Source organism: Dasypus novemcinctus, chromosome 10 (genome assembly GCF_030445035.2).
Source record: "Dasypus novemcinctus isolate mDasNov1 chromosome 10, mDasNov1.1.hap2, whole genome shotgun sequence".
Lineage (NCBI taxonomy): Eukaryota > Metazoa > Chordata > Mammalia > Cingulata > Dasypodidae > Dasypus > Dasypus novemcinctus.
The window spans coordinates 59,872,223-59,898,733 of NC_080682.1; the positions used below are offsets into that span (position 1 = coordinate 59,872,223).

Sequence of the window (26,511 nt, forward strand, 5' to 3'; positions counted from 1 at the left end):
AGCCAGCTCCTGAAAATCATCTCTTTTTAAAATTTCACTCTTAAAGTTTCATGAACGTCTGAACTCTAAAGGGTGACCTGTTTTCAGGTGTTTGATTTCTCCAAACCCCTCATTTCCCTGCCTCTCTTTATTATAGCACATCTCCAACCAAACGCACGGTGAGAGGAGGCTCCTGGGGAGGATGCGAGCCCGGCTGGAACAGGCAGCCCGAGCCGGGGGATTAGGCCTGCGAAGGCAGCATTGATCCCGCAGGAACACGGGCCCTGCTAGTTACCAGCTCTGGGTTTATACCCTGCCTTTCCCCTGCCTCACACGAAGTAAAGAGGTGAAATGAATCAGGTTTGGTTTAAGCTGACCCGTTAATCACTATGTGTCGCTCTAGTAAGGATTTGCTAAGAGTGAATCCAGGTTCCAAATCATCAGAAACAACCCAAAACTGAGTTTCTTATTTTAAAAATCTTACTTATAAAAAAATGCATTTCCCATCTACCCTTCCTTGGGCTTTTTGGAATCCTAGAAGAGGAATCAGTATTCCCAAACACTCGGCGTCATGACCTTGGGTCTTCTTTGGAAGACAGTTTATCCCTCAGTTGTTGTGTTCCCCGGATCTTGGATACAAGAATCCAGTTGCCTTCTGAGCTTAGACGTCTCCTTGAAGCCTCAGCTTGAGGACTTGCTCCTCGGAATTACGTCTGTCCCTGGCACCAGTGTAGAGTGCAACTTAGAAAGAGGCTTGAGGAAAATCAGGGAGAAAATGCTGGCCAGAATTTCCTCTGATTTACCTATGGGAGTGGGGTCCCGCCGTAGGCAAGACCCTAACCCTGGGCTTCTGCAGGTAGTGGTGGTGGGAGGGAGTGGGGCTAGGGAGGAGTCATCTTCCTCCTTTGTGCTGAGGCTTGGACATATAGCTTCAGAAATGGGTTCCCTTACTTTAAAAATAAAATAAAACTGCACTTGTCAAATCTGGTTGGAGATACATTTCTCTAGGGGAAAGCTTAGAGAAAAATAGAGAAATATTTCTTTTTCGACTTCTTCTTTACCATCTTACCTTGAAAACTATCCCACCACTGGATCCACTGGCATACTGGGAAGATGTCTGCAGCTGGATTTGTAAGTTCAGAGAGATACATACCCTTAGGGTCTGTTTTTCTCCCTGAGAAGTGATGGGTCTTCGACCAGAAGTAAAATATAGTCTTAACACAAACCAGTGCCTCTGAGTCCTGGAGGAGGATAAGCCCTTGGCTTTTTTTATGGATTCATCCATGCAGCTACCTTTGAATGGTTGAGCACCTGCCATTGTCTAGCTGCTGTGCAGGGTAACAGGGATCCAAGAATGGATAAAACCAGCCCACTCCACAGGGATGCCCCCAGCTGGGAGTCGTCAGGGCGTATGGTGGTGTGGAGATATGTACCCCAGAAAAACATGTTCTTAAACAATCTCTTCCCACGGGCATGAACCCATTGTAAGTAGGACCTTCTGATGTGGTTGCTGCAGTTAAGATGTGACCCTGCTCAGTCAGGATGGGCCTTAATCATATTCCTGAAGTAAAATGAGCAGAATGAAATTCAGACACACAGAGAGAGCCGCAGAGGGAACAGCCAGAAACTTAAATCAGTAGAATCCAGAAGAGAATGGAAAGACCAGGAGAGGCCGCCATGTGCATTGCTTTATGTGACAGAAAAGCTAAAGGACCAAGGACTGTCAGCAGCCAGCCCTCCCCAGAATGTTGCAGTCTTTGGGGAGAAAGCATGGCCTTGATGATACCTTAATTTGAATTTTTCCTAGCTTCAAAATTGTGAGCCAATAATTTTCCATTGTGTAAGCCAACCCATTGCATGGTTGCTTGAGCAGCCAAGGAAACTAAAACAAGGAGGAAGTAGAAGGCCAGCAGACACAAGCAGATAATTTTAACATTATATCAGAGAACTTAACAAGGCTTGGAATCAGAATATCTGAGATCAAACTCTAGGGCAAGTCATGTGACCAGCTTTGCCTCAATCAGTCCATCGAGGATAATAAGAGTAGCTCATAGGGTCATTAGCAAGATTGAATGAAATTTGTATGTATGATGATCTGAAGTACTCGAATATTAAATATTATCACAGCATGTGGCTCATACAATAATAGAGAGATGTGCAAGATATTATAAGAGAGCTCAGAGGAGGGGTGGGCATCTGACTCAGCCTGGAGGAATCAGGATGGCTTTTTAGAGGTCTTCATCTACCTTTATAAAGATTAGATGACTGTTCAAATAGTACATTCAGTTAAGGAGTGACGACCTAAGCAATATAGGAAAGTTGGGCACACCTGAGCGACCAACAAATTTCAACTCATTTGTTACTGTTTGGCAATGACTGGAATCAACGTTAATGTCTTAATAAAGGGAAAGCAATGTCTTGGTGCAAGTTGCTGGCAAGAAATCATTATCATTCCTCCTTCCCTTCATTGTATTCCAAGGGATTGTTCCTAAAGCTTCCTCCCATGCTGTATTTCGTGATTCTACTGAGTAGGTAGATTCTGAGCCTTCAGGTCATAGAGTTTCTTTTGCTCATGGAAAGGCAGCAAGAGCCAATTTCCTATCCTATGCATTGCTATAGGAACTCCACCAAAAAAAGAGTTGCCAAGGCAAAGAAAAGTTTAACTTCCCTATCTTCTTGAACACTCTGGTGAATTATTGCTGAGTGGAAATGCATGTAATTAAGGTGGGTGGAAGGCGGGAATTGAATTATGATAAAACTCATGCCTGCTGATGTGTTTGATGACAGAGGAGAAAATCATAAAGGGAAAGATGATGAATTTCTGCCTTTTCTCTGGGAATAACTGACTTAGAATCAATGTAATGAAAAATTGTCAAGTGAACACAGAATGGCACAAGGAAAGGATAAGTTTCTGATGGAAATATATTAGCTCACAGCAGAACCACACTTTCAATTTTGATCTCTGGGGTGGGAAAACACCACCAAAAATATATTATTTGGAGAACAACTATCATCATGTCACTTTCCTACTGGAAAGCTCTCAATGACTTTTCATCATTTCCGATAGAATCCTGAGCATGGAATTTAAGGACTTTTATAACTGTCCCCAATCTCCTTCACTACCTTTATCTCCTCCTCTGTCTAATATACACTATGGACTTGTGTGTGCATGTACACACACACAGACACACATTCCCATACCCTAGAACACTGCAGACCACACTTTCTTAAGCATGCTATATGCAGTTTCCTTGGCTTGTGCCAGAATGCCTTTCCATTAGTTTCCCATTGTAAGATTCCAGCCAACCTAAGGCCCAGTTCAAATATTATCCCTTCTTCCACTGAAACTTTTTCTCAAAGCTATAATTAATCTTTCAACCTTCTCTTCTCTCATGGATTTTCTCTAGATGTTAACTAATAAAACTTGTATTATTTCATAGTGCCTTGATGGAATTTTTCCTGATTATCTTGTAAACTCTTTGAGCACAGGAATCATTCTCTTTTGTAACTTTCACAATGCCTGATATAATGGTATAGTGCTTTGCATGATATTAGCTTTAAAAATAAGTCCCCCTTTTTGCTTTGGCTTCCAGGAAGCTCAAAATTAAGTTTTCAGGCTCAATTACAGTAGCTCTTCACTTGGGTTTTCTGGGACAATGATTACCCACATTTCTTATTTGACTCTTGTCCATGCACCTTCATTGTATTGTATTGTTCTATTGTATTGGAACTTTTATTATAAGTTATCCCAAATCACTTTGGAAGTAGGCAGGTAGAAATAATTAATAATCATAAAGGTTGAATTGGCATCAGTACTATAATGATCAAAAGTTTAGATTTTCATTATCAGATATTAGCATTGTCCAATGTACAGACTAACAAGATGGAAAGAAATGAAAAACAGATCAGATGAAGATAACATCTGTATCGAGCATAGTAGTCCTTCAGAAATACTTTCTATTTGATCTTCCCAGAAATTCTGTGAGGAATGTATAAGGTAGGAATTGTTTTACCAATGAGGTTCGGGTAAGTGTCTTGCTCAAAGTCATACCATCCATTTGAAACAACTATGAATAGTGTTTTGCAGCTCTTTTTGAAGTTCCTTACTGTGAGCACCAATCTATAAAGTGTGAAGCTTGGCCGATGAAAACCCACCTCAGGGCCTGGCAGGTTTGGAGTGGTGGGCTCAAGGCAGGAGTTGCTCATCACTGTTAATATGGTCATGATTTCGGACTTCTTCCATTTCCTTCCGGTCCAACTTCCAGACTGAGTTGGAGAACAAATTGCTCCTCATCTATGGTTCAAAGAGCAATTGTCATTGAAGGTAGATCATTGAGGATATTTTCAGCTGCAGGTAACAGAAGATCCAACCTAAGCTGGTCATTACAACAAGGTTGTTCAAAGACTCTCATAACTAGAAGTCCAGGGTCAGGTGGGGTAGATTTCACCCAGTGACCTCTCTCTCCTGTAATTCTGCTTCCATGCTCCTCCAGCTGTGGACCTCATCCTCGGACCAGGAGTGGAATGTAGCAATCTTTGTGCAGCCTCAAAGAAGAGAGTCATTGGGGGGGGGGGGGGGTCCAGAACAGCAAGAAAACACCCAGAACCTGCTAGTAAACTTTCTTTGCGATCCACTGACCTACATTGGATACATGACCGTTCCTGAACCAATCACTTGCAAGAGGATGGGATTGGCCTTAGCCAATCGGGCCCACCTGGGAGTGGGATGGATTTCTCCCAAGTCACAGGGGATGCTGGAAGTGTGGTGGTTGGGGTCGATTCCTGCTCTCCCACTGGCCTTTGCCTGAGCCACTTTCTCTAGCTACATAGCTCCTCTTAATCAGTGTTTGTTTCCCTCTCCCTCCCTGCATCCCTCTGTCCCCACTTTTGTCCCTCTGTCCCTCTCCATCTGTCTTCTTCTTTCATTTGTTCAACAAATATCCTTTGTTCCAGATTCTGTGGTAGACACTGGGGGGGGTGGGTACCTAGATGGCCAAGGCATTGCTGTCCTTCACCTGGGGAGCCCCCTTCTGACCCTGTCCCTGCAGATGCAGAGAGGTGCCCCTCTCAGGGGTCCTTTAAAGATTACCAGTAGCTGGGCGGGCACCAGGCAGACCTGCGAGTTACAGTGCTAATCGGGAAGTTTGTTTCATTTGAAGGAGAGAGCAATGAGGCAAGGAAGACTGATTTTTGTCCACCCAGAACTGAAATACCACATTAAAATGCCTCCTAGCACCAAGAGGTTTGTCTATTAAATTTAATTAAGCTTTCTTTAGAATCTCATGTCTAGGGAGATCTATTATACCCCAGAGACAAAGCATTTGCTTTTGCCAGCCTTCGCCTTGCTCCTTGCATCATTCTTTCTTACCAGAAAACCCGCACGCCTCTATTGTTTAGCAGAATATTCGTATTTAGTGGCCAAACACAGGCATGTGAATTGTGAACATTTTTCGTCCAAGACCTTCCTGCAGTTGCTGGCTGCCACAGCCTCTTCCACAAGGGCTTTGAGGTTCAGGAGCTTTGTTTTCTTTCCTAAAATGAAGCATCTTTGACATGGACTTGCCTTGCTTCAAGGACAGCTTCCCTTGTGTCTCTGAGAATCTTGTACTTCTGAAAGAGCTCAGACATTCTGGGAGCTGTGTTTCCTGCAAAGGAACCAGCTGGGAGAGGCATGTGCCCAAGCCAGCCCCAGAATGGGTGTGAATTCCTCAGTTCCAAAAAGGAGCAATTCTGTCTGATGGGCTGCCTCTGCCAAAGCTTACCCTGGCAACTTTCTTGGTAGTGAAAGCCTGGCATGCTGTGGGGGAAATATTTCAGTATGTTTCCCAGCCCTGGGACCTGCTCCCATCCTCCTCCCCTTGGAGGAGTACACCACTCAGCATGCCACATTCATGCTGCTACTGAAAGCAGCCGCTGGCAGCCAAGCGGCAGCTTAACACACACACAACCTCCCTGAAATCCCAAGCAGAAAGTTGAGGGAGGTGTGATGGTTTACAGCTGCCATTTCCCCAAGGCTGTTTCTCAGAATGGTAATAGGTGATGGGGTGGGAGGAAGGCTCTTCGGGCAAATGTGCCTGAGAAAAACGGAATGAAGCAAAGATAAGTTTTATTGCAGGACTTCTCAGAGCTTTCAGTCTGCTAAGGTGCACTGTAAAGGGCTAGTGGCTATGGGAGGAGATGGACGACAGGATTTGTGTTTTCTAAAGTAATTTGACCATAGGACCTTCTTTCTCAGCATCAGCTGGGACTGGTATTCCAGGGAACATCCTTTTGGAACATACAAATCTTTCTTCATTCCTGCTCATTCTTTCTTCTACTGTGAAGACGTTCTCTTTCGATGTTGCTCGTTGCTTTTGTAGCAGGGGTTTTGGGTATGCGTGGTGAAATGGTGGGATGGGCCTTACCGGGGCCTTTTTTAAAGAGAAGCGAATGTCTTCCTGGTAGGGATTGCGTCCTAGGGAAGAAAGAACGAGACAGACAAGCTTGAGCTAGCAGCAAAGCCTTGCGCGTTCCAAGGAGGAGGCGGTTATAGGTAGAGCATGGAGGTAGCGCTATGCCCCATTGAATAGGTGCCTTAGAGCCAAGGAGAACAGCAAGGCTAGAAGTCAACACTCCTTTGTGCGTTGGGGCACAGCAGCAATAGAATTTCACACGTAAGAGGAAGGGAGGCTTTCCTATTCTGTATGACAATGGGCTGTGCCTCAGCTGTGGCTAGAAGGAAGGTCCTCAGAAGGTGCCTGTGGGGACAGAGGGGCACCCACGGGAAGGAGTCAGGAAGGGGGGGACCAGGAAGAAACCGCAGACACCAGGTGGCTCCTGACCAGACAGCTGACCATCTTGTTTGTAAACGTGTGGTGCTTCAGCGGAATTTTGGGAATCATTGTGTATGTGGGCCTGTGACAGCAAGTGGGGGCAAGAGCCATCTGGACATTATTTATAATGAAATTTTATTTGTACCCCTAGGCTAATGACATTTGGAGAAATTTGATCATTAGTTAAGAGATTCATCTCGCAGCTTTAAGTGACATAAAATAGCAGTGTCTAAAAAAAGAAAATATTTCATCTCTCCTTTAAAATTCCCAGATTCCCAGGTGGTCTTCTGAGGATCCAGATCCCTTCTCTCTGGTTGTTCATTATCTTCAAGGGTCTCTTCCTGGGCCGCATGATCAAAAATTTAGCTCAGCACCACATCCCCTTTCCAGTAGGCAGTAAGGGTTGAGAAGAAGTAGAAGAGAGGCAGTTTCTTTTAAAAATTTTTTATTTTGAAAAATTTTAACTGTACAAAAGTAGAAAAAATTAACCTCCAAATACCTATCATCCACATTCAATAATTATTAATATTTTAGCAGCTTCCTTTTAAAGATGTGATGTGAAAGTTCCACATATCACTTCTACTCACATCCCATTGGTAAGAATTTATTCATACAGCTACATTGAGCTGCTTCAAGTCAGGAGGCATGGATTCTACCAGAGCCCATGCATGTTACCAAACAGAAGAAGAAGGAATACTTTTAATGCAGATTAATCTATCAAGAGCTGCAAAAATGACATTACCTTATTTTTGTTCCCCAAAGTAGGTTTCAGGATTAGAATTCATTTCATCAGTAGACCCCAGGTGGCATGATCTTTGGTTTCAGGTACCGTTCAGCTGTGTCAACAGAGATCAGAACATCTACTCTTTTGAGTGGGCTGCCAACACTTTAGAAACCCTACCTGGACATATTTGGTGACTGTGAGTTAGATTTCCTCATGGAGAGTTCAGGAAAGCTGAAACAGAGGACTGCATTTTCGGGTACCCTTCAGTTATCTGCTGTTTCTGATTCAAGACTTAGTTTCTTAGTCCATGGAACTGGATGGTTGGTGATAGTCTGTTCTCTGGATAGAAGGTCTCTATTGAAGGCTTTTGTGAAGTTTCATGATAAAGTTGGAATGATGTTAAGGGGTTGGTTGTGGCTGTGCCGGTTAGGATGATTTGGCTATGGTGACAGAAACTCAAAGTGACTTATGCAATAAGAATGTATTGGCTCATGTAACAACATTCAGCAGTAGGGCAGGCCCCACAGTTGATTTGGACTGGTGGTTCATTTTCCTGAGATTCTCTTGTTTCTGTCCTCTTGAGTATCTGTGTCATCCTTAGTGTGATTTTGAGGTAGGTGTAATTATTCCTGGCCACACATTCCAGGCAAGACAATGTCAAGAGACAGAGCACCTGGCCTCTCCTTTGGTTCTCTCTTAAGAGCAGGGGATCATTTCCCAGATGCCCCCATCCACTTTCCTTCATGTCTCATTGGCCCAAATCAGATCACATGCATCTTCCCAAAAGCAAGAGAATGCTATATTCTGATTGGTTAGACCTGAGTTTCTAAACCAGCCTCTGGCAAGGGGAAGGGCTCCTCTGGAGGTTGGCTTGGGCCAGTCAGAGTCCACTCCTGGAGTAGAAGTCCACTCCTCGAACCACAAGCCTGCACAAGTGGGGAGGAGAGCTACGAATGCCGAAGAGAACACCAAAATGCTTACTACATGCAGCTTTGATTTTAACCTAGAAAAAAATTTGCATGAGTCAACATCCTACAAGTACTATCATTAAAAACTCCATGCCCAGGATCTGTAAATTATTCCTTATTGCCAAGAGGATATTATATCATAATGATATCACTAGTGAATCACCAAAATGGATATTATGAAAGTCTTAACACTCATCTATTTTGGGGAAGGAAAAACATGAGTTTAGCAAAAGTGTATATGCTTTTGACAAGTTATAGTTATTCCTTGCTAACAGATTATTTTCCCCCTGAAGTGAGCTCATTTGGAAAAGGATTTTGCTGCCTTGGTTAAAAACTATCCAAGGCTTGTAATACCTAAATGTCAGAGAACAACGGGATGCATGCATCTTGACTGCTACAGTAATTTGTACAAACCGGGGGTGGGGGGATGGATTACTGATGGGCCAGACACTGCAGGTGAATTAGTAAGTCTTTGAGTACATTGCAGACATATGGAGGGATATTAGCTTTCCAGTCATGTAGTAGATAGGACTTGCATCACTACATCAGATACCTAGGAATTGGGGAATGGAGGCAGGCTGACATAGATTTGCCATTTACAAGCCTGTGACTTTAGGCAAATTACTTAAGTACCCTAGGCCTTGGTTTCTTCATCTGTAAAATGGGAATAATAATCTCTATGTCTGAGGGTTTTGTGAAGGTAAGAGGTGATGCACATAGCTTAGCACAGTATTTGGGACGTAACTGGCCCTTCATAAATGTCAGCTCTTATTAAAATATTCAGACCGTTCCAGGGAAAGGGCTTTTAGGTAAACTCAGGCTTCTTTGGATCAGTTAGCTCTTGATGGAGCCCATCAAGCCAGAGACTGATATGATGGTCTCTCTGATGCCACAAATTAAGAAGTACTTTGGGACCTGAGTTTCTCATGTAGATTCATGACATGGTCAGACGACCAAAGATCAAAGTTTTATGTTAAACAAAGCAGCATTTGATCTGACAATGAGAGCTAAGGCTCAAGAAGAAGAGCCTGGGTCTCACCTGATCTTACTGTTTCTTTTCAATCTTTTTCATGGCTTCTCAGTTAATGGAATGGAAGACAGCACGTGAAAGATTCCTTTTCATTTTGTTCTTTTTAAAATTCAACTAACAAATTTTTCTGATAATAGAGTATACTGTGAAAAAAAGAAATTCAAGCAATCCAAATTCAGCTCCCCCCACCCAAGATTGGTTCATATAATCCTTTCACAACTTTTAAGCATATGTGAATATATGAAACTATACATATTTAATATAAATGGCAAAATGTTCTATATATTTGTCTGGAAGGATGGATAGATAGATAAATAGATAGATAGATGATACATTGATAGATAAACACACAGTTTTGTGATGTATTCTTTTCTCCACTTGGTGAACACCTTTCAGTGTTAATATGTAAAAACCTATCTTTTTAAATAGCAGCAGAATATTTAATCAATCTCTTAGATTTTGGTTGTTTCAAATCATGTATAATTAAGGAAAAACAAGGGAAATATCTCTATGCATATAACTTTGTGCACTTATCCACTGTCCTTGCTTTTAAGTAAGTGTCAAAGTTTTTAAAAATGCAAAGCAGGTCTTTGAGTCCAATATACCAAACATGCCTGACAGATTGTGGACAAATTACCAAATCCTTTATGAGAAAATCAAACCCAGTGACTTGAGTTTAGCATAAATCTCACTACACTTTGGGCCTTGTTCACAAAGCTACCATTGGATGTAAAGGCAATTTTGTCCAATGTACTGAGGTTGCCACATGTTCTGGAAGTGACTGTCACCTGGGTTATTTCCAGAGCTATCCAGTCAGTTCTTCTCCACTAAGCTCATCTCAACAACCTCATAAAAATGGGCTTGATCAAGCAAAACATTTTGGGGGAAAGGGGTAGGAGGAAATTCTTCATTTTTGTCAAATTGAGTTTGGAAACAGTTCATTCTTGTGATGCCAAGCAGGAATTGATTAGTTTTTAGTATGGAGAAATGTATATATATATATATTTTTTTCTCTCCCCTACCCCTGCCCCTGCCCCTGCCCCTGTCTGTTCTCTGTGTCCATTTGCTGCATGTTCTTCTGTGTCCGCTTCTATTCTTGTCAGCGGCACTGGGAAACTGTGTCTCTTTTTGTTGGATCATCTTGCTGAGTCAGTTGTCCGTGTGTGTGGTGCCACTCCTGGGAAGGCTGGACTTTCTTTCGCTCTGGGCAGCTTTCCTTACGGGGCGCACTCCTTGCACGTGGGGATCCCCTCCGTGGGAAATACCCCTGCATGGCATGGCACTCCTTGTGCACATCAGCACTGCGCATGGGCCAGCTCCACACGGGTCAAGGAGGCCTGGGGTTTGAACCTTGGACCTCCCATGTGGTAGGCGGACGCCCTATCCGTTAGGCCAAGTCCGCTTCCTGGAGATATATATTATTTCATCATCTTTTTTCTGAGCTTTCTACCACTTCAGAAGTATCACTGACCATAGAAAGGCATACTACCCCAAGTCAAAAAATACTTACTTTAATGGTTACAGTGTTTCTGTTTGAGGTGATGGAAAAGTTTTGGTAATGGAGGTCGTGATGGCAGCAGAATATTGTGAATGTAATTAGTAATACTGAATTGTATATTTGAAAGTGTTTAAAAATGGGAATTTTATGTTATGAATATGTTACCACAATATAAATAATTTAAAGAATACCCCTTCACCCCTGTAGAAACTCCCGAAATGCTCTGTTTCACCTTATTGATAAAGGAAATTCCATGATATTCCCACTAAGAGCAAAACCTAAGCTTTCACATCATACTATACAAACATATTATTTCCTTCTGGTACATTAATTTTTGGATTACTTTGGGGGACAAAACACTACTAAAGTAGTGGTTTGGCTATAAACTCCCTTGACATCTGGCCAAACCTCCAAATAACAAGGATGTAATTGCTTTTATGCTCTCACCACTGAAATTTTCTGGCCACCTCTCTCATAAATGAAAAAGTTAGCATTTATACTTCTATGGTAACAAAAACCACAACTTATCATAATATTTACCAAGTTGTGATAAGATAAAAGCTCACTTTTGGGGGTATCAGGAATAATATTTAGCACAGTCGATTAGAGAGCGGTGAGCATGCCAGAAATGACTGCTCCTGCCGAGCTCCTGGGATTTCAGCTTTGCTCGTTGCGCTGTGGAAGACGAGGAGACAGCTTTTCTCTTCCCTTCATGGCTTTCAGAAGTTCCTGTCAAAGATATTATTTAACATGTATGGGAAGTTCAGGGTGAGTTTGAAGTGACTGATTTGAGCTTCTCCTTTGCTCTTCTTTGGGCTTTCCTGCCCATGTCTCCAGAAACGCAGCCGTCTTCCCCTGAAAGATCCTGTCCAAGGCTTCATTTTCCAAAATGTGGAGTAACACTTCCAGGGGCAGGCAGGAATGTTTTAGAGGTAAGCAGCCTCCAGGCATTAAGGATCCTTGAATCATATAGTCAGAAAGTTATTCCTGTACTAATTCTCTTTTAAGCCTTCTGATTATCCAGAAGAAAGTCTCCATTTGTCTTTTAACACTCTCATACGGATGCTAATCTCCCTTTTGAACAAAGAGAAAGCAGGCTTCAGGCCCAGCCCACCAGGAGCTAGGGAAACTTCAACAACTTCTTTGGACTTCTAGTTGTCTTTACAATTAGCTTCTATGTATGGCAAGCAAGTGTGACTGGTTTTCATTTATGGAACAATGCTGAATTTCCTTAGACAGTACATGTAAGTTAAGGTTTTGAAATATGAGTCATTTAAAAATAAAAATTTAAAAAATAATACAGGTGGGACATAAGTGTGTCACAATCTGTAAGGGAGCTCTAGGGAGGGCTGAGGTTTGGGAAAATCTGGTAGAAAGTTCTGGGAATACCTTTTCCCAACTCTGCTCATTCCCTGTCTTCCTCTTCTGTCTTCCGCCCTTACATTTCACTTCTACCTTGCTCCCTGCAGTTTCCAGAAGTTTTGCATCTCCGAGCAGTCTCCCTTGTGGTAGTTCCCCTGCCCCACTCCCAACTGCCAAAGTACACAAAGGTTTCTCCTGAACCTGCTCAGCACTGAATTCCCCCTCAAGGCACTTCTCAGGCTGTGTTGTCACTGAGGTTGGCCTGTCCCTCCTGCAATGAGCTCCTTAAGCACAAGGTCTGAGTCTTACTAGTCTGCCTCTTGGAAAATAGTAGGAACTCCATAAATATTTGTTGAGTGAATGAATGAAGAAGGCACTTCTGGCTCCTCAGAGCTTCTCAGCCAAGGTGGGATCTGTGTCACAGAAGACCAGGCCTCCCGGGAGTCCGCATACCCTGGATGTATTTGGGGAGCAGTCTGGGGCTGGGGACAGACCCACCTTGGCAGCAGCGGCCTCCCCTCTGCCGGGGGGATCCTTTGCCTACTGGTTGTGCATCTTCCTGTCCAAGGACCACTTTCACCACCTGAGCTAACAAGGGCATCATGCGGTTTCTTCTTGGAAGGAACCCCACGGCAGCGAGGCCCTTGCCCAGGACGCAGGCAAAGCACACGAGGCTGCAGGGTCTGTGCCTGTCTTGGGTGCCTGCGTGGCTGCTCCAGGTCAGCTGAGCCAGGGAGGCCCAGGGAAAGGCTTTGAATCGGGAGCCCCGGGGACAAAGCATCTGCCTGGGTTCAGAGGGTAGAGGTGGGGCAAAACCTCAAACAAATTTTTCCTCTGGTATAAAACTAATACCTTTTCATGATAAGGTAAATTAGAGAACACAAAAGGAAGGACACTGGCCTTAACATTTTGTTATAATTCTTCCTTGCTTTTTTATTTATTTTTTTGCTATTAAAAAAAGTTATACTGCAGGTACTCTTTTGTACTCTGATATTTGTCCTTTATATTTTATCATTAACATTTCTGTAAAAAATAAACTGTATTACTTTCATTAGAAGGTAACAAAATCATTGTCAAGCATATAGTTAATAAAGAAAGAGAAAAAGAAAAAAAAATTCACTCGACATACTGCCCACAGGTGTTGCTATTTTGAAGCTCACCGTTCCAGTCTTCTCTGTGTGTGTGAGTTGCGCTGTAACATTCAGCAAACAGTGCTTATTGTTTGCCGAATGCCTACTGTGTGCCAAACACCATGCAAAGCACTTTGCCAATATTTTCAGATTTAAGCTTTCCTGAAGACAATCAAGTATCATTAACTGTGATTGACAAATGAAGAAACAGTCTTACAAAGGTCATGTGCCTTGTCCAGAGGGCCGCATTCAGGAGTGTAAGAGTCCAGCGTTCACCTGGTACTGTCTGACAGGAGGCTGATGTCCTGAGGCCCCGTGGCCGCCTCCACCCCATTCCTACCTTGCTTTTTCAATCCCTTATAACAGTCTCCCATAGCAGAGGTTCTCAGTACTTTGAAAGAAATACGGTTGCAGGGGACCCATATCCAGAGCCTTCCGCTGGCGCTGAGTTGCTGGTATTTTAAAAGCAGGTGACCCTTATGTGTAGCCTGGGCCGAGACCCACTGCTTCTGAGCTTACTTGATTGTTCATTTCTCTATCATTGGAAATGCAGGGCTTGAAAACTGGATTGAAATTTCAACCTCTCTGCTAATACATAAAAAACAAAGCAAAGGACAGATTCCACATTCAGGAATCTTCCATGTTCAGAAACCTTCCATGAAGCAGTAAATTGAAAACAAAGGTCAATCCCTTTACATGTGACCCCTGATGAGGGTAAGGTGGGCCAAAAGATGGGTGGGAGCCCATCAGGGCCTCTAGCTGTAAGACTCCCTAATGCCTGCACCTTGGACAGACAGCCTCTTTCAGGTCACTGATCCATGTGTGCCTGAGTGAATGCTTAATTTTCTTTTTCAGACCTCAGTAATTTCTAGCAGAGTGTATAGAGTTCATGACACAAGCACATCTGGATTTGGGGGTGTGGATCTGAAAGAGTCACGGGCCAATATGTTGGGAGCAGATGTCGTGTTGGCAGCCAGGGGTGGTGGGGGCGATCTCCTTGGAGGCCCCGTCTGTGGTCTTTTGGAGTAACACAGCCTTTCCTGCTGATGTCAGCTGTGGCTCTACCTGGGTGCTTTCTCACCTGCCCGACGGTATTCCTGGACCTTCTCCTAGGTGATGAGAGGCACCCAGAACCTGGACATCGCTGCATCTCGCTCAGAAACAGCCAAGAGGATAGAAAACAAGGCGACCAGGATAGAAAACCAGACCCAAGGCTGGTCTGAGCCAGACTCCGTGTCAGCCAGGAAGGAGCTCCTGGAAGCTGGTGACAGGAGGCAGGCCCCCGTCCTCAGTGTGTCGTGGAAGATGGACTGGGGAGTCAGACTCCCCCGCTTTCTAGCTTCTTAACCTTTCTTAGGCAGGCTACGTTTCCAAGCCTCTGTTTTCTCCTCTATTAAATGGGACCAAGAGAGCTTCTTCACCAGGTTGGTGAGCTGAGTGGCCAGAACACATAGCCAAAGCTCTCACCCTTCCCTCCCCTCATGTAACTGCTCCTAGATTGCACATGATCTTACAAGACCCGTTGGCTGCAGCCAAACTAGCAGTTCAGTGGACATCTGTTTAAGAAGCATTTTAAGGACCTATATGCCAGGTACTGAGCTACTCACCGTTCTGTGTATTTTCCTTATATGGCTTCTCTCATGCTGTTCCCTCTTCCTAGATAAGCTTTTCTCCCTTATCTCCTGTTTACATCCAATCCTCTAAGACCAAATTCAGTTCTCATCTTCTTTCCTTGATTCTCCTGACTGGCTGTCACCTCTTCCCTTCTGGATTTCCCCCAGTGCTTAGATCAGAGGTTCTCAAATATCAGTGTGTACGAGGGGCACCCAGGGTGCTTAATGCTCAAAGCTCACTGTCCACATCCATGAAATGGGATGTCCATAGCACCTCCCTCGGAGTTTTTGTGAGGCTTCGATGAGCTATCATGTGCAAAACATTTAGCACAGTGCCAGGCACATAGTAGGTGCACAATAAATATCGACTAATATAAGTATAATTACAATATATTATAATAATCAGAGCAGTCTATAAAGTAAAAAAAAGTGACAAGAAGAGGACACATTTTGAGACTGACAACTAAAAAGAGCAAGGTTAAAGATCACAAATGGATTCTCGGACACCAGCTTCTTCTGGACATGTGACTGTGCCGATCAGAGTTAATGGGTTTCTAGAATAAAGTTTTATGTGAGAGAAGAGGTTTCAAGTGCCAAGTTCTATCCACTCCAATTCTCATGCATTGTAACCCTTGGCAAATCTTCTTCACCCAAGAGTTATGATTCTGGCTCAACTTTCTAGCAAGGTACCAGTTAATTACAGTAATAGGATAAGGCATTCTTGGGCGGCAGGGAGTTATTGGACACGTGTGGGACAGCCGGGATGAGATTTATTGCAAGCCAAATAAATGGACCAATGTGGAAGCCAGTGTCCACTTCAGCGAACCTAAGGGTAGGGCTGGGGTGGGGGCAGCTTGTGAGCAGGACTGGGGAGAATACTGGAACAATTGTTTCATGGGGATCAAGGGCCATCCTGAAATGTGAGCATGGGTAAGAGAATGGGGTGTGTTGAGCGAATGCCCTGAATGGAAGAAAGCACAGTGAGCGCAGGCCAGATGGGGTGATGTGGGCTTACCTCAGGGCTGTGAGTTGCCACAGGCCTTCCAGGGACACCCGTGGCCCACCCAGGTGCCTAGGATGGAGTAGACTGGCTGCCTTGGGAAGGGAGCGCCTTCACCCCCTGCCTACTGACACCCTCCACCACAGGCAATGTCAGAGCCGTCCTGAGTTCTCTCCAAACAAGGCTTCTCCCTGATGGCCCTGGACCATGCTCGGTTCTGGGGTCCAGAGTCTTGTGACTGAGTTGTCGATGCCAGTAGTCCTCTACCTTTGGCTTTAGTCCAGTTGTCCCACAATCCTCTTGTTGGCACATTATTTGGGGGTAGACAGATGAGAGGTTAAATCCTGACCTGGCCTTGATCTGTCACCTTGGTAAATGACCCTACCTTTGAGTTTCAGATTCTTCAACCATAAAATGGGGATCATCACACTTTTCTTAGAAGATTGTTCTTAATCTTGAAAGAGAATAGGAAAATTGTGTGAAAGAATGGGGTTTGGAAGGGAGCGGAGGGGACAAGTTGGTAGCAATTGGGTCATATTTCACAATTAACTATGTGAGAGCTAATTGTTGACAAGATACCAGCCATGAGGTACCTTTATCCCCATTTTATAGATGAGGAAATGATGACTCAGAAAAGCTAGGTAACTTGTCCTGGGTCTTAGGACTAGTAATTGGCCGAGGTAGCATTTGAACCCAGGTCTCTCAGACTCCACAAAATTACTCGGCTCCCCACCAAATGCTTATGTGGATTATCTTGTTTCCGTGCACAGCCAGTATTGGCTGCTCTGCTAACACCAACAAAGCAAAAGAAACCTTCTTGACTTACTGAAACACACTCTAAGAGCCCTGTTTCTTGCCCTTTCTTGTCTCATTTATCCACAGATCCCCAGATGGCCGTGGAAGTAGCAAGGTGGCCAAGAATTTCAGTTGGAGAAAATTCCATTTGCTTTCCATCCAAGAGGATCATGCATTTTCCAGTTAAAGTTGGGAGCCCCTAATGCACAAGAGCAGTTGAATGTGGCCTAGGCAGCCCCTTCATTTCTGACCCAGTCCCACCAGAGAGCTCATCCGCGTTGTTACGTGTCCTTATTCGTTAAGGGTTCTCTGTAATGAGAGGCAACCTAATTAGGGTTGAGTGCAAAGCCTGCTCGTTGAGGGGTTTAGTTCATAAAAGATTAATGTTCGTTTTCCTTGGGTTTTGTTGCAGAATTCAGCTGGAAAAATTCCAGGGTGCACTTCTTCCAAGAGAAGTAGCAGTTTGGTGGTTTGTGAAAATCTCTTTTCCCTCATGTTAAAACCTTGGTGTGTGTGTTTTTTTTTTTCCTGCCTATCCTCTCCTCACCCCACCCTGTCAATTTAGTTTCTGATGATGTATGAGACAGAAAAAAATGATTTCTGCAATCAGGGAAATCTATCAGAGATATTATTCAAAAAGAACGTATTTATTTACAGATATATATATTTTAAAACTGGTGGAAAATAAAATCTCTTTAGAGCCCATTAGAAAACAGGTCCGTATTAATTTATTTATTCCATCATTCTGCATACATTTATCAAACACCTGTTTTGTGCCGGACACTGTGCATTTACCTTATGTCTTTCATCTGATTTTCCTTTTTGTGATTTGCTTGAGTAACTTGATTCTACCATTACAGTGATAATATGAAGTGCTTCCTACATATGAATGGGCAGCTTCTGAGAGTACTTCTGCTGAAAGAAGAAAAACATATCCATTTACTTTTTTAAAAAATGCCTATTATACTTTCTGATAACAAAAGTAGTACCTGCTAGTTTTAAAGATGCTGAACAATGTGGATTAATTAAATTTAAGAAAAGTATCCCCAATTCCCAGAGATTATCACTATTAATGGATTGGTATCTATTCTTCTAGGGTTTTTGTCAACATATAATAAAACATCCAATTTTATTTACAGCACTTGGAAAACAGACAGCACTTCTGTTCTGCATCTTGTGTTGTTCACCTAGTAACTTAATCACCTATTGTGCTCTCTTTTCCAGACTAGCACATAGACAACCTCCTCGTTGTTTTAAATAGCTGCATAGTATGCCATTGTGTGGAGGAAACATCATCTATTCCTGCAATTCTCTATTCAGGATATTTTGGTTGTTTCTAATTTGTTATTGTGACAAGTAGTGCTTCAGTGGACATCCTTAAAGCTAAATTTGGGCATTTCTGAGAGCGTTTCTGTGGATAGATTCGTAGAAGTGGAATTACTGAGTCAAAGTGATGAGTGCTTTTTTTGCTCATTTCCCAATTGTTGTATGAAATGTCAAAGCCCTTCACACTCTGAAATTTTCTCTTCTGTAATCTTTCGCCTCACACAGCCTCTTTTCTCCGTTTCCATTCCTCTCAAAATATTTTTAAAGCAAGCCCCAAATGGTAGAAGCCCAGAAAAAGCGTTAGGGAAACGGCGCTGTAGTTTTGAAAGGAAGCTGGATCTTTTTTGCTAAGAGCAGCTCTGACTGCCTGTGAGCGGGACAAAAATAGCCTCCTCTTCTCTTCAGTCAACATTCTTGTGAATTCTTGCTGATGTGATCATTCCTCTCGGAGAGACAAAACCCGCGTTTACTTTTCTTTATGTTGCATAGGTGATCGGCCAGCAGAAAGAGAAATAGTCGGGGATGTTTGGGGGAAGGGCATCATTAAGGTTTAATAAGCTTCCACATTCCTCAAGGAGACAGGGGCAATCTGACTCTCAAACTCTTGCAAAGTAATTTTATCATCAGAGGACACAGGATTTTAATGAGGTTAGGTGAGTGGTCTCTGTGTTGGGTAAACCTAGGAATAAAACAGTTCTATTCCCAGTTCTCCATCTTAAAATATTTATCAATACAGTAATTTCTCAAAGACCTGCATTTTATGATTTTTGACATTTTTCTCTTGGTGAAGCTGAAAACATGTAGATACATTGTAGAAAGGAAAAAAAATCCTATCAATGTGGGTGTCTATAACATTTTTACTTCTGTTTTTTTTTTGGGGGGGTCACATTTAAATGGGAGGCCTATGTCATCGCAGTCAAAAGACCCCAAAGGGGCTTTCTCAGAAGACTGAAGCCACAGTGCTTTCTTTGGTTTCTGGCAGGTTTTGCTAACTCTCTCCAACAGAGGGCAGTGCCTTTCTCTCAAAGGCCTTCTCAAGCTTGAAAATTATTTGGTAAAAACAGATGATTCTCAGAATCTCAGAATTCAAGCAGCTTTCTCTTTACCAAAATCATTCCCAGTGCAGTTCTGAGAATACTGCGCCAGTGACCATTCTAAACACAGGATGGTCACGGGAGGTTTAAGAATTCCTTTTGCTGGAAATAGCTGGAGAGCTTAGGTTCAAAACTATGAACAGAGCAAAAGAGCTTCGAAAATGTCCTGAAGTCATTCTTTTTTTACTGCTTCGTTTTTGTATTTGCTTGCTTTTGTTTCTTTAAGTCTCACCATCCTGGAAGGGCAGGGGAGTTTGTTTTGGAGGATTTGTAATTACAATTAGTTTTGTCTCTTCTGAACACTCTTCATTACCATTATCAAGTTCTTTTCCACTGTCAATTTGGCTATTTCTTATGGAGGGGGAGAAATAAGAGGACTGAGGAAGCAGGGACCAGAGGCTAACGTATCTTGTTTTGTTGATGGAAGGGCCTGCCAATCTTGGCAAAAAGATTTGCCATCAATTACAAACAATCCCACACAGTTTCCCTAAGATTGGCACAATGATTTTCAGCACAATGAAGAGTTGGGTCCAATGCCAATCACTGTCTGACTGCCAGTTAGAGTTTCTATCCTTCAAACTCCATCACAAGAAAAATAGGGCTGAGGAAGAACTGCCTGGGGAAGTCTGGGGGGAGACCAGGAAAGAGACTGAGGGAAGGAGGCACTCGCTGCCGGAGCCTGAGCTCCCCTCACACAGTGTCCACACACACGAGCCAGCCATGCTGAAGGGCCTCGGGCCTCCAGGCTGCCTGCTTACTGGGGGAGAAACTGAGGCCCGGGCTGGGCTTCCATTGCTCTTTCTCCTGGTGCAGGTGGTCTCCCAAGCTGGCCCCCATGAACCACTCCTGGTTTTCATACCCTTGTAAGATTCTCTCCCACAGGTTGGGCCTGTGACTTGCTTTCACCAATAGAATGTGGTGGAAATGACACTGATTCAACTCTGGCCCTTTAGAAGTTCCGGCAGCTTCCACTTGCGGGCTCTCGGAAGCCATCGGCCATGTAACTGGTCCAGCTGTCCTGCGGGAGGGAGCCTCCACCTGGAGAGGCGCTGGGGGCTGGGAGTCCTCATGGAGAGGGAAACCGAGGGGCTAGCGGGCGGGGCGCGGGCGTGAGGAAGCCCTTCCCACATTCTCACCCAGGGGAGGCTCCAGATCACTCCAGCCCCAGCTGCCGTCTGACGGCCACTGCAGGAGAGGAACCAACAGCAGGATGTCCAGCCGAGTCCAGGCAGTCCGCGGAATCACGAGGCAGGATAACCAACAATTTGAAGCCATTACGTTACCCAGCACCCGGTTACAGAAGCACTCCCGATTACTCGAGCACGTTCCGTGTAGATGGTCTTAGTACCCGAGGAGGCGTGGAGGAATGGAACTAGTCGCCCTGCTCTGCAGGCACCAAGGAGGGCTGTGGGAAAGGTGGTGCTTGTGGGCTGTAGTCCTGGCTCCGGGAACAACTAGCTGGGTGACCTTGTGCAAATATGTTTCCTCATTTGAAAAAAGATGATAGTTGAACTATTAGGGAGGCAAATAAGACGTCACCATGTTCGCTCTTCTTATCTATGGTACACACCTCAAAACATTGTGGCAGGCTTTACTGAGCCTAGACTTGGCCTCAGAATCCTTCTCAACACAGACGGCCACTTCCTTCTGATCAGTACTGGCCCATTAGATGAATCCTATTTGCCACTCATGGACTAGATGATTCCTAGGTCCCTTTCTAGTGTTTTAAAAAAAATGATACTAGCTAGAGAAAGAAGATGAATTTGGAGTAGGGTAAGTCGTTTCCTACTGAAACCCTTCAATTGTGCCCTTGTCTTAGGAGCATCTGTGCTCTTTAGAAGAGTCAAGAAGACGGTGCTTAATCTGGACCTTGCCTATCTCTCCAGCCTCATCTCCTGTAGTCCCCGAGCTGCACCCCATACCTAGACACACGTTACACTCTCCAGGGCAACAATTTGTTTACCAGTTTGCACCCCTGCTCAACCAGGAAGCTCCTTGAAGCCAGGGACAGAGTTTTATTGGTTGATATACATCCCCAGCACCTTGTATATGCCTAGAATCTACTATAGCTGGAAAATTGTTAGATGGGTGACTCACAAATGAATTAAATGGACTCCTAACAGCCACTTCACTTATTTGTCTTCTGGGACAGCCTTGGGTCTGCGTTTTTAGACTCCAGCTTTCCCCAGGCATCCTTGGCAAAGGGTCAATGAGAGCTTTGACGGATTTGGATTCTGCTGCTAGAACCCCTCCAGAAATCGAGCTGAACTGGGAGTAACCTACAGACAACCACAGAGTCAAAATTCTTGACTGATGTCACCTTCGACCAGGGTCATAAACTCAAGCGCCTGCAGAAGGTAAACAGTCAAAGTAAAAGAGTGACATGGGCATGCCACAACCAAAGGGGACATCCCCTGTGCCACTCCCACCAATAGGTTGCTGCATGGAATTATGCAGCTCCAGGAGGGCCCACTCACCATCTAGAACAGTGTATGGCACTTAGATGTTTGTTAAGACAGTGAACGAGCCTGCCCGCGTTTTCAGAATCATTGGAAGAATCAGTAAAGAAAAATGAGAGGTAAGGAGAGAAAGCAAGACCGAAACTAGCAATCACTTAGTATGATACTAGAGTTTTTTACTTGCATTTTCTCATTTAACACTTAGAGCAAACACATGAGCTAGATTTTACAGTCCCTGTATAATAAATGAGAGATTTGGAGTTCAGAGAGGTTAAGTATGTTTTCAAAGGTCACACAGCTAGGGGGTGTTGAACTGGGATTTAACTGCAGCTCTCTCTGCCTTTATACTTGTTTCCCATTTAGACAGCTCAAAATCTGCTTTTCTATATTTTCAGGATTAGTCATGTGAGCTGTTACTCGGTTTCTTCATCTGTAAAATGGGGATAATAATAGTACCTACTTCATGAGGTTGTTTTATGGATGAAATGAGTTAAGTAAGATGTGTGCTCAGGATAGTGCCTTGCACATAGAAAAGTACTCAGTTAAAAATTAGCATTTTTTCTTTTTTACTGAAGCACCAATCTTTGTCCACCCTGGCTGCACAGGAAATGGAGTGCCAACCCCAAGTGAATTGCTAAAATTCAGAATCTCTTTTATATTTAATTAACAATTTTTTTTTTCCTGCAGTCTGTTTTTAAACATCCGTCTTGACACAGCCTAGTTGGTCAGAATCACGTCTTCTAAAGACGGGTCAGCCTATGAGATGTTTTCAGATATTAGAAATGGCAGTGGTCACAGAATGAGAACACCTGGGTACAGTTATCCCGATGGCCAAGCTACACCATCCAGCAAAGCCTCAGTGCTGACATCCGTGACGTGAGCACAGTCGTGACCTGCTCCGTCGTCCCGGTGCTGCTGGGACAACCCACTGCAGCGCAGACGTGCCCGAGGCTGGCGCAGCAGGCTGCAGGGCGCTGGAAGCCGGGGCGACCCGGGGCTGGCCATCAGCCCCTGTAGGAAGGCTGAGCATCTGCATAATGAACGTGTTATTTAAATGGAGCTGTGGCCCCGTGGAGTGCTGAGAAGTCATTTTCCACAGTTCACTATTCTCCTAGTCAATGGGGCTTGACTTGATTATCCTTCCTCCGGGCTTCAGGAGAGGTAGGCAGTGCCGGAGATTTGTTAAAAAATTAGCGAAATAAAATGGCCCACCTCCTCCCCAGCGATAGTCACTGTGAGTGATGGGGCTTTCGTAGAGTAATTTCCTAGGTGGATGTAAATTTAAGAACAGAAAATACACTTCATATGTCTATAGATGTAAGGGTGTGTGTGTGTGTGTGTGTGTGTGTAGATAGACCACTTCATATTTAGGTGGAAAAAAAAACAACAAAGAGCCTGAAGACGCGGCCTCCAAACGAGAGTTAGCCTCACAGCTCTGATTTCTCGGCAGCTGCCAAGCATATTTTGATCCCACCCCGTTTGGCAGCCATCTGACAGGCAGGCATCACTGCTGGTGATTTTACTGTTATATGTATTAGAACAACTTAAACTGTTTTAAATGAAAGAGCAACATTTTAAAAACGAATGAATCAAAATTTTATTTAAAAATAATTCTAAGTGGTAACTTTTTCTTTTCAGATTCTAAAGGTACGCCAAGGAAGATTGGAAAAAGGCAGGAAATAAAAAGCACCCACAACCCTCCCACTCCGAAATAACAATTCAAGCATTTTCTTGCCATCTCTTTTAATGTGCACACATAAATCTACATAGAAGTACATGGACAAAGTTGGATCATGCTGGATGGATGGCTCTCTACATTGTCTTTTGTTTCCCTCCCTGCTCCCTTGTTGTTTGCATTTGCTGTGTCCGTTTGTTGTGTGCAGATCTTCTCTTCCTAGGAGGCACCGGGAACTGAACCTGGACCTCCCACATGGTAGGCGGGAACTCAACTGCTGAGCCTCACCTGTGTCCCTCTACATTGTCTTTTTCACCTGGCACGATGTGAGCTTTTCCCTGTATTGTCGAATCGTTTTCAAAATCATGGTTCTTAATGGCTGCATAATTTCACCAAATGGAGGGAGGATGATTTATTTAAACACTCCCTAGTTGTTGAAAATTTAGGTTGAATTAGAATAACTTTCCAATGAGAAAAAAAATGATGCTAGCAATGTATGAGGCAGCAAAGATTTCTCACACTGCAGGAGCCGCCAGCAATGAAAGTCGGCCACGTGATCAGGCTTGTGATGGAAGGTCCCTAAATGGCCAGGAAATGGGTGGGGAAACTGGGGTGGCTGAAGGGAAAGATTAGGGTTTATTATTTATATGGCACAGGAAGTATATACAGCACAGGACCAAGCATTTGCTTATCAACAACTTCCAACTAGTCCATCGGCCCTCGCAGCCTGGACGAGGCTAAAAACCAGAAGTCCATGCGCACCTTTCATGGCCGCGGTGGGCCAGTCGTTCCTGCTGGAAGGGCTCCTACTAGACCTTCCAGGCATAGGCACCGGTTGCCCTTGCCTGGAGATAACTTCCTACCTGAGGATAGCACTTCCGGTTCCCCCAATAACTTCAGAAGGCGTGTGTGTTGGGGGGGGGAGGCAGGGCTAGGCAGCTCCCTCCTTCGCATCTGCTGGGCTTTCGCCTCGTGGGCTAGCAGCTTTCAGAGGCCGAGCCGGGATCCTTGCTTGTTAATACTGAGAATGCCAACAGATGACAAGGCTTTCTCTGTTTCACGTTCAAGAGGCAGCAATTATGATCTCCAACGTGCAGTTAAGGAAACAGAAGTCAGAGAGAGGTGCGGTTACTCAATCCAGATTTTCTCTTTGTAAATGGCGAGCCAGAACCAAACCTTGGGGTCCCAAGTCCACGACGTGACGACACCCCTGCTGCTCCATAGGATAGCAGGAGTGGGTCTTCCAGGTTCTGCTTCTCTTTCCTGCTTAGACTGATGTGGGAGTAAAATCGTTTTGTGAAGAAGGCAGAAAGAGCTTGAGAAGGAGAGAACACCATTCTCATGCCCGGGGGTGGGGCTTCCCCTCAAATCCCTCAGCATTCCCGATCCTCCTTCCCTGCTCACTTGCCCCCACCTAACATGGTGTAGATTTTACTTAAAAATCCAAATGTCTCCTCCCTGGAAGTAAGCTCCACTAGAAGTAAAGTCCTTTCAAAGACAACAGAATAGGAGGCAGACTTGGCCCCATGGTTAGGGCGTCCGTCTACCACATGGGAGGTCCGCGGTTCAAACCCCGGGCCTCCTGACCCGTGTGGAGCTGGCCCATGTGCAGTGCTGATGCGCGCAAGGAGTGCCGTGCCACGCAGGGGTGTCCCCCGCATAGGGGAGCCCCACGCGCAAGGAGTACACCCGTGAGGAAAGCTGCCCAGCGTGAAAAGAAAGTGTAGCCTGCCCAGGAATGGCACCGCACACACGGAGAGCTGACACAACAAGATGACGCAACAAAAAGAAACACAGATTCCCGTGCTGCTGACAACAACAGAAGTGGACAAAGAAGAAATTGCAGCAAATAGACACAGAGAACAGACAACGGGGGCGGGCAGGTGGGGAGAGAAATAAATAAATAAATCTTTAAAAAAAAAAAAGACAACAGAATATCACAGTAATAGCAGCCGTTTATTGAATACCTGCTATGCGTTGAAAACTTTCCAACCATTAACTCTAATTCCTGGAATAGCCCGATGGGAGGTAGACATTCTTACCACATTTTTGCGGGTGAGGAAAACCAAACCTCAGAGGGGTGACTGAGCATCTCCGGGTCACGGAGTGCGCACAGCAGCAGAGATGGGATGTGGCGCAAGTCACCTGAGTCCCGCGCGCTTTCCCCTCATATCCGGCTGCCTTTGGAGGGGTGAGGACAGGCGATTGGGTAACTTTGGCATCCAGCTAGTCTTTCCTGCCTCGTTCCAAGCACTTTTAGGAAGAGCTACCCACCGCCCAGGGGTCTTTTCTCCGCTTTCTCCCCACTGGCGAATGCCTTGGCTTCCTTCTTTCTCTGAGAGACACCTATTGTCCCTTTGGGTCTTTTTGAGGTTGCTGTGAACGGGCTTCTGGGATTCTGTTCCACCTCCCACCCGCCACGTCCCTGCAAGAGGGACTTTAGCATACCGGGCAACATCTAAGGCAGATTGCCCATTCTACAGGTCCTGAGCTGGAGCCAAGCCCATGATATAGATATATTCCAGAATAGGTACATGGGTTTGTTTTTTGTTTTGTTTTGTTTTGTCTTGGCAAACTCCTAGAGAATCTAAAGTTGTACCTTTTCCAATGAAGCTACAGCCTGGCAGCCCTATGCATTAACTCAGAGCAGGAGATTCTACCCGCAGCAGGGTCCGGAACCCTGGACTTGCCTGTTGCCAGCTCCTTTAGCTTTGTAGATCAGGTTTTCAAACTCCTATTTTTTTCTGTTAGCACCTGAAGACTTTCACCAAACAAAATCTTACCTTGCAACTCAGTACATAAATCAAAACAAGACAGACACCCCTGGGAGAGGTAGAAGTTCCCATCCATTGGGCCAGCCCGGTCTTGTCTTCTTTCTAGACCCCTGTGAAACCACTGTCCTGCATAATCTGAACCAGAAGCAGATGCCTTTAGTGGCTCATAAGTGGCACGGGGTCAACCCACAAGTCTCTGTCTCAGTTACAGGTAGATGAAGGAATCACTGAAAAAGTGCCTTGGACAGAAATTGTGATTCTGCAAAGGCCAA

General features: G+C 44.5%; 1 long non-coding RNA gene across 3 annotated transcripts; it reads left to right on the forward strand.

The window, feature by feature from the left end:
• The first annotated feature begins 444 nt into the window (after positions 1-444).
• Positions 445-25,487, forward strand: LOC111762353 (uncharacterized). 3 transcript variants are annotated; one of them, XR_011649927.1, is made up of 4 exons: positions 445-4,333; positions 5,139-5,221; positions 11,849-21,688; positions 23,429-25,487. It is a non-coding gene; the product is annotated as an uncharacterized lncRNA (long non-coding RNA). The 3 variants fall into 3 exon arrangements; XR_009187604.1 differs by lacking the exon at positions 445-4,333 and having other exon boundaries at positions 4,572-5,221; positions 11,849-11,943; positions 14,617-21,688; XR_011649926.1 differs by lacking the exon at positions 445-4,333 and having other exon boundaries at positions 4,572-5,221.
• Positions 25,488-26,511: the final 1,024 nt, after the last annotated feature.